The sequence below is a fragment of the Bos indicus x Bos taurus genome, chromosome 1, assembly GCF_003369695.1.
Source record: "Bos indicus x Bos taurus breed Angus x Brahman F1 hybrid chromosome 1, Bos_hybrid_MaternalHap_v2.0, whole genome shotgun sequence".
NCBI lineage: Eukaryota > Metazoa > Chordata > Mammalia > Artiodactyla > Bovidae > Bos > Bos indicus x Bos taurus.
The window spans coordinates 96,815,252-96,823,873 of record NC_040076.1 but is presented as its reverse complement, the minus strand read 5'-3'; positions in this window follow the sequence as shown (position 1 = coordinate 96,823,873).

Below are 8,622 nucleotides of genomic sequence, written 5' to 3'. Positions count from 1 at the left end.
GAAATTAAGATTCCACAGAGAACAAGAGGATTGTGGGCCCAATACTATAGATCAGACTTACGGAAGGTCCCTTGAAGGAAGTGACATTTAAATAGACACCTGTGGTGGCACAAAGATCCTGGGAAATGGCTCCAGCCAGGGGACCAGCACTGCCAAGGCCCTCAGCCAGGAAGGGACTTTGCCTGCTCAGAATGAGACATCATGAGTGAGGGGGAGCGTGGTATGGTTAAGCGGGGAGAGGCCGGTGAAAGGCTCTATGTGCCAGGTGCTGGGGAGTCTGTGTGCTGATGGAAAGCAACCCCCTCAACCAAGCTGCTCTGTGGAGAGTGGACTAAGGTCAGGAGGCTGTGAAAGAGTAGAGAGTGGTGTGTATTTAGGGTACAGTGTGGGGATGGGGAAGGGAACAGATGCAGAATAAATTTTTAATGTAGAGACAACAGGATTGTTTTAGGAACATGCAGTTCTGGAGGTTGGAGGTCTGACATGGGCCTCTGGGGCTAAAATAGAGGGGTCTAGTTATGACCAACCTAGACAGCATATTCAAAAGCAGAGACATTACTTTGCCAACAAAGGTTCGTCTAGTCAAGGCTATGGTTTTTCCTGTGGTCATATATGGATGTGAGAGTTGGACTGTGAAGAAGGCTGAGCGCCAAAGAATTGATGCTTTTGAACTGTGATGTTGGAGAAGACTCTTGAGAGTCCCTTGGACTGCAAGGAGATCCAACCAGTCCATTCTGAAGGAGATCAGCCCTGGGTGTTCTTTGGAAGGAATGATGTTAAAGCTGAAACTCCAATACTTTGGCCACCTCATGCAAAGAGTTGACTCATTGGAAAAGACTCTGATGCTGGGAGGGATTGGGGGCAGGAGGAGAAGGGGATGACAGAGGATGAGATGGCTGGATGGCATCACTGACTCGATGGACGTGAGTCTGGGTGAACTCTGGGAGTTGGTGATGGACAGGGAGGCCTGGCGTGCTGCGATTCATGGGGTCGCAAAGAGTCGGACACAACTGAGCGACTGAACTGACAGGGATATTTTCTGGAGGTTCTGAAGGAGCAGCTGTTTGTTGGCCTTCCCAGCTTCTAGAGGCTGCCAGTCTCTTCCATATTCAATGTCAGTGCTCGCTTCACTCTGACTTCTGCTCTTGTTGTCACATCTCCTCTGACTCTCTTGCCTCCTTCCTGTATTTTAAGGACCCTGGTGTTTACTTTGGGCCCACTAGAAAATCCAAGATAAATTGCCCACCTTGAGATTCTTAACTTTTTCATATCTACTTAGTCCCTCTTGTCGAATGAGGCCACATATTCCCAGGTTCTGGGGATTAGAATGTGGACACCTTTGAGGGGACCATGATTCTGCCCACCACACTCCCCAGAGATTTTTTTTTCTTTTGCTGCTTGGTTTATTGTCACCTTTAGCTATTTCCAGAGCTATAGACACTCTTCCAGTTAGTTGTTCAGGCCTTCCTTCCCCCTTCCTTTGTTGGACAATCACCTGTGCACTCATGATGTGCTAAAGGTTATTCCAGGTGTATATGGAGTGAGCTAGATATCCACACTGTACCCTCAGGGAGCTTACAGTTGGCCTTCCTGGGTAGACTTGTCACTGGTCTGATTAAAGCAAGCTGGCCGGCGTGAGAGGACACTGCAGATGAGACAGATACTTCAAAATGCAGTCACTCTTCCAAAGAACTTGCCACCTCTGCTGAGATTCTGCCATGGGAGTCATTAAAACACGGTCTAAGACTTAGGAAGAAACACCAATAAATTCACCAAACACGAAGAGAGCTAACAACGAAGTGGTGGGGTGGGCGAGATCTGAAGACCTGACTCTTCCTGAGTGGGTGCCGCTCCCACTCAAACGTTCTTCTCTGACCTTGAGCCCCACCTTTCCCATTGCAGCTTTCTGGAAAACATCTAAGCCCTTTCTTGGCAAAGGTTCCCACAAACCAGTCTCAGGAAATACCTGATGAAACACTTGGCCCCCAAAGAGTTCTTATCTCTTAAAGATACATACTGAAATATTTATAGATGAAATGTTACCAGGTTGGGGGTTTGCTTCTGAACAGAGGTGTAGGAGGAGGTGGGTGGGTAGGGATGAAACAAGTGTGGCCATGAGTTAATCATTGTTGAAGGTGGGTGATGGGAACATGGGGGTTCATGATACTCTTCTATTTTATTTTTTTTTTCATGTTTAAAATTTTCCATAATAAGAAAAGTTATGAGGAGAAAAGGCCCACAATTTACCTTATGTCATTGAAACAAACAACTTTTGGATATATTTTACTGTCTAAATAATTGCCTAGATTTAAAAAATAAATAAACACAGGCAAATGAATATTTGACAAACATTTTGTACAGCGTCTGAAGTCACAGAAGGGAAGAGAAAGTACTAGACATCTCACCTGCTGCTTGTAACAGTTAACAACCCTGTCCCCCAGGGAAGAAACACATCAAACTCTGGAACATTATTCCAGTAATTGAATTCAAAGGGCTAAAGATATCATCTGGGAAAAGATAGTTTAACTTGATTAAGAGATAATTGCAGTTCTTTATGACGGAGTTGATGAACTGGCTTGACCTGTATCAGAATTTTTTATACATTAATTTCCAAGCAACATATTAGCATTGTAATCCCTCCGAATCATGAAACTGTACAAGTCTGAGAAAAACAACTGTGATTTGGATAGAACTGTCTTTGGAACATCTCCACCTGCCTTTTCAGCACTTCTGTGAGGCAGTATCATATACTGGAAAGTCCACAGGCTCTGGAGCCAAAAAAGTTGACTTAGCTTCCATCCCACACCTGCTGTGACTTTGGGCAAGTTATACAAGCTCCTGGGACCTCAGTTTCCTCATCTATAAAATGGGCCTAATAACCTCTACTTAGGATGGGTGCTGTGAGGATTATGGATAATGTGTGTAAAACACCTCTCTCATCACAGATACTCAGTTAATGGAGGCTTATTGTATTTGTACCTGCAGATTCCTCTTTAGCCCACTCCACATCTCCCAATATAGTGCCTAACACATAGAATGTAGTAAACGTTTGTTGAATTACACTAAACCTTGAGAAGGTAGATGGAGTTAATGGGAAGAAATATTAAGGCTATACCAGAATCTTCTCTTCGCAGGCCACTCATCCTCAGGAGAGCTTCTCCACCTAATTGCTCAAACCAGTAAACACAGACCCATTCATGATACAACACGTTTTCCCTTACATCTAGTCAGTCACCAACTTCCACCTATTCGAGTTCTCAGTTATCACTAGAAGCTATTCAGTTCCCTCAAGTCCTACTGCTTGACCTTAGTTCAAGACTGTCTTCTTTTTCACCTGGAGTGTAGCAAAGTCAGGTCTCCTCACAGCTATTCTTAATCCTTTCTCTTGTATATATTTTTAAGGCTGTGTAGGGTCTTAGTTGTGGCATGCACGATCTACAGTCTTTGTGGAGGCATGTGAGCTCTTTAGCTGTGGCATGTGGGATCTAGTTCCCTGACCAGGGATTGAACCCAAGCTCCCTGCATTGGGAGCGCAGAGTCTTAGCCACTGGACCATCAGGGAAGTCTCTTAATCCTTTCTCTGCATTGTAACTGGAGGGATTTCTTTTTTTATTACATAAAAATTTAAATATTCAAAAAATAGAGTATAATAAACTTCCATGTACTCATCACACAGTTTCAACAATAATCAATGAATGGCGAATTTTGTTTCATATATACCCCACCTACTTTCTCCAATGTTCTTAGGTTATTTGAAGGGAATTGCAGAAAGCATAGCTTCTAGGGGGGATCTTTTCATGCATTCAGAATGAAATTCTAAATCTTTTAATGGCTTGCCATGATTTGATCCCTGCTGACTCCTCTAACCACAGACCACAATTTGGTATTTGCCCTCCCCAGATTCAGTCAAACCAGCCTTCTGGTTCCTGCAACATTTTATGTTGTCTCTTTACGATCCTGAGACCTTCAGACTGGGTTAGAGTCAGTGACCAGAAAGCCTATCCTTTATCCTCCTTGACCCGCTTTGCTCAGCTTCAGCAACTCCTGCTCTGTGATCACCCTGCACATCACTTTTCTAAGAGGCCCTCAGACAAAGGCTCAGTGCTGCCTTGTCTGCTCTCTCAGTGCCCTGTGCTTCTCCTTCAATTATACATATGTAGTCATGCAAAGGTCTTCCCTGTTAAAAATAAACTCTGGGCATAAGAGTTGCTGCTGCTGCTGCTGCTAAGTCACTTCAGTTGTGTCCGACTCTGTGTGACCCCATAGACGGCAGCCCAGGAGGCTCCCCCGTCCCTGGGATTCTCCAGGCAAGAGCACTGGAGTGGGTTGCCATTTCCTTCTCCAATGCAGGAAAGTGAAAAGTGAGAGTGAAGTCGCTCAGTCATGTCTGACTCCTCGAGACCCCATGGACTGCAGCCTACTAGGCTCCTCCATCCATGTGATTTTCCAGGCAAGGGTACTGGAGTGGGGTGCCGTTGCCTTCTCCAGGGCATAAGAGTTATGTCTGCTTTATTCCATGATGAGGCCACCAGGAAACAGTCCCTTCCTTTCAGGAAGCACTTGATAAATATTTGTTGAATGAGGTCCCCAAGAAAGGTAAAGACAAAAGCCACCTGAACTTCATACTATAAACTGCTTATAGAACAGTATCCTAAACACTTTATAACCATAAGAACAATGCTCAGACCTTCAATTTTAAGTGTATTTTGTTATATTCAATGTGATTTTTTTTTAGAAATTATGAGCTGCATTATGTTAAACCCTGAGGATTCAAAGTGAATAATACATGGATCTTCAGAGGCTTCCCCGTAGCTCAGTGCGTAAAGAATCCACCTGCGATTCGGGAGACACAGGTTCAATCCCTGGGTCAGGAAGATCCCCTGGAGGAGGAAATGGCAATCCACTCTAATATTCTTGCCTGGAGAATTCCATGGACGGAGGAGACTGATGGGTTACAGTCCATGGGTCACAGAGAATCAGACATGACTGAGCAACTAAACCACCACCACCCACTTGGTCTCAGAGAGCTGAGTCTAGTGGGAAAGACAGTCATTTAACTAAACAAAAACTGTTAATTTCTCATGGTTTATATATAGGAACTAGAATATTACCTAGACAATCTGTAAAGTATTAAACAACTAAGGAAAACAGGAATTTGCTTTAAAAACAACAACTACTATTTACTGGGTCCTTACTTTGGGCAGGTATGGTATACAGCATATTTCACACATTATTTCATTTAATCCTTACAACACCCTTTGAGATATGCCTTATTATCCCCATTTTACAGATGTATCTTAAAAACTACCAAGGCATTAAAAACTTAGATAACTCTCAGTCTGCCAGGATTTGAAACCCGAAAGTCTAACTTCAGAAGGAGCACCCCTGCACTATTCTGAGGCTGAATGTTGCTGCAAGAAAACTATCAATAAAATAAAAAATATTTTCCAATTCATCAGTGCTTTATACTTGCTGTCCTGGTTTCAGAAGCTATGTGTGAACACTTTCATGGGAAAACAGCAGCTGTTGAAAAACCTGTTACTGATAAGGTCAGCTTCTGTTGGCCCAAGGTACTAGCCATTGAATTTGGACTTTGTACCAAAGCTTTCCTATAAAAAATATAAACAGGAAACTTCTAAGTGCTGAAGCTACTGCCTGTCATGACCTATCTTCTCAGCCAAATTGAGAGTTCTGCACTGTTTCCTTCATTGTACACTGTATCTTGTCTGCTTACCTCCTATAGGTGGGTTCTGACCAGAGGAAAATTTATTATATTTTAAAAGGAAAAATTCTTAGGGTAAATTAATTTCAGTCATATATCACAGTAGATGGAATAATGTAATAACCCCCATGTATCCATCATCCTGCTTCAACAATGCTGAGCTCACAGCTCATCTGTTTCACTTATATTTCCATCAACTTGCAAACTCTGGGAGATAGTGGAGGATAGGGAAGCCTGGTGTCCTGCAGTCCATGGGGTGGTAAAGGGTCAGACATGACTTAGCAACTGAACAGGGTAAGGGAGTCAATAGCTACTTTGTGGTTTTCTTGAAAATAATGCTACTAAACATTTCTGGTAAAGTTGAAGTACAGTGTGTACATGCTGGGCTTCTCCAGGAAATCTACTGAAATGAATGAGAGAAAACAACAATGATAAAAAGCTTAGACAAGTCCATCTATACAAGAAAGAAAATAACTACAACCTTCAAAACCCAGGCTATGAAGAAATGTGGCTCTTCAGATATTGACCAAGGTTATTGGGTAGAAAGGATGTTAGCAGTTCCTGAGACAGTCTCCATCTACCACTAGTATGACAAACTGTAGTGGCTCTGAAACTCAAATCCCAGTTCTCTTCTTTACAACCTGTGTGTCTTGGGCAAATTCTTCCATCTCTCTGTGCCTCAGGTTCCTCGTCTATATAATGGAGATCATAAGATTTAGGGTGGTTGTAATGATTAATGAAGTAATACATGCAAAACGCTTAGAACCAGATGCCTGGCCCATGTTAACCTCCCCATGTGTTAACCATTAAAAACAAAACTAGGTTAAGACCTGAAAAAAATGAAGGATTAAGTTATGTGTTATTTGGAGAACAGAGTTCCAAAAAGAGATAGCAAGTGTAAAGACCCTGAGGCAGAAGTCTACCTGGCATATTCAAACAAACCACCAGAGAACCTTGTGCGCTGGCTGGAGCAGAGAGGGGAGTATGGAAGGAGATGGTGCAGAGAGGGAATGGCAATGGGGGCCTCCCATATAGCTCTACAGACTATTGTAAGGACTTTGAATGAGAGGGAAGCCACTGGAAAGCTTTCACCAGAGAGGGACAATATCTGACCTACATTCTAAAATAACTACTCCAGGCAATTCCTTGGTGGTCCGGTGGTTAAGACTCTGTGCTTTCACTGCTGAGAGCCAGGGTTTGATCCCTGATGGGGGAAATAAGGTCCTGAAAACTGTGCAGCATGGCCAAAAAAAAGAAGACTGTTTCAGGTGGTGGGTTGCTGGAGGACAAGGAGGACAAGGACAAAAACAGGGGGCCATTCAGGAGGCTATTCCAATAATACAATCAAGAGATGGATGCTGGCTTGCACCTGGAAAGGAAGCAGTAAAGTGGAGCGATGTGGTCAGATTACACAAATGGGTAAAAGTGTAGGGACAAAGATGTTCAAGGCAATGTTGTTCGTAAGTGAGATAAACTAGAGATAACCTGCTACTGCTGCTGCTAAGTCAATTCAGTCGTGTCCAACTCTGTGCGACCCCATAGACGGCAGCCCACCAGCCTCCCCCGTCCCTGAGATTCTCCAGGCAAGAACACTGGAGTGGGTTGCCATTTCCTTCTCCAATGCATGAAAGTGAAAAGTGAAAGTGAAGTCGCTCAGTCGTGTCCGACTCTTCGAGACCCCATGGACCGCAGCCCACCAGGCTCCTCCGTCCATGGAACTTTCCAGGCAATAGACAACCTAAATGTCCATTAATAGAAGACAGGTTAAATAAAGTATGGTACATCTTTTTTTTTTTTAACTTAAAAACTTCTGTAGTGATGGAAAGAATGTATTATTTTAAAAATTGAAAGCCAAAGTGAATAATACCAATTTTTAATATTATTCAATTTCAGCATAGAATAATATGTTGCAGTTTCAACAAAAGCATGTTTTTGGACTATTAAAACATCTTGTTTGGTAATTAAAAATACAAACCTAGAAGCATTGAAATTAGAGGTTCTTATTTTAAAAAAGAGAAAGAGCTAAACAGAAATATACAGGTGTACTTGCTAAACTAGTATACCAGTAACTCATAGTTGGTCACTACAAAGTCTATGCTTCTATTCTTTTCCTTTTAAAAAATCTTGGTAGCGTGCATATTTTCTAGGAAATGAGGAAGCAAGATGCTAGGCAAGGGCTGGTTTCTACTGAAACTTTAAGATTGACTTTGCTATTACAAGCATCTAAGATCTGAATCACTGCAGCTGGTGATTGCAGCCATGAAATTAAAACACGCTTACTCCTTGGAAGGAAAGTTATGACCAACCTAGATAGCATATTCAAAAGCAGAGACATTACTTTGCCAACAAAGGTCCATCTAGTCAAGGCTATGGTTTTTCCAGTGGTCACGTATGGATGTGAGAGTTAAACTGTGAAGAAAGCTGAGTGCCAAAGAATTGATGCTTTTGTAGTGTGGTGTTGGAGAAGACTCTTGAGAGTCCCTTGGACTGCAAGGAGATCCAACCAGTCCATTCTAAAGGAGATCAGTCCTGGGTGTTCATTGGAAGGACTGATGCTAAAGCTGAAACTCCAGTACTTTGGCCACCTCATGCAAAGAGTTGACTCATTGGAAAAGACCCTGATGCTGGGAGGGATTGGGGGCAGGAGGAGAAGGGGACGACAGAGGATGAGATGGCTGGATGGCATCACCGACTTGATGGACGTGAGTTTGAGTGAACTCCAGGAGTTGGTGATGGACAAGGTGGCCTGGTGTGCTGTGATTAATGGGGTCGCAAAGAGTCAGACACGACTGAGCGACTGAACTGAACTGAACTGAAGATCTGAATAGATAAAAGATTTGTCTAAGGAGTGAAATAGTAAGTGGATACGTGATTCTGAATCTACATATTGGCCAGGCATC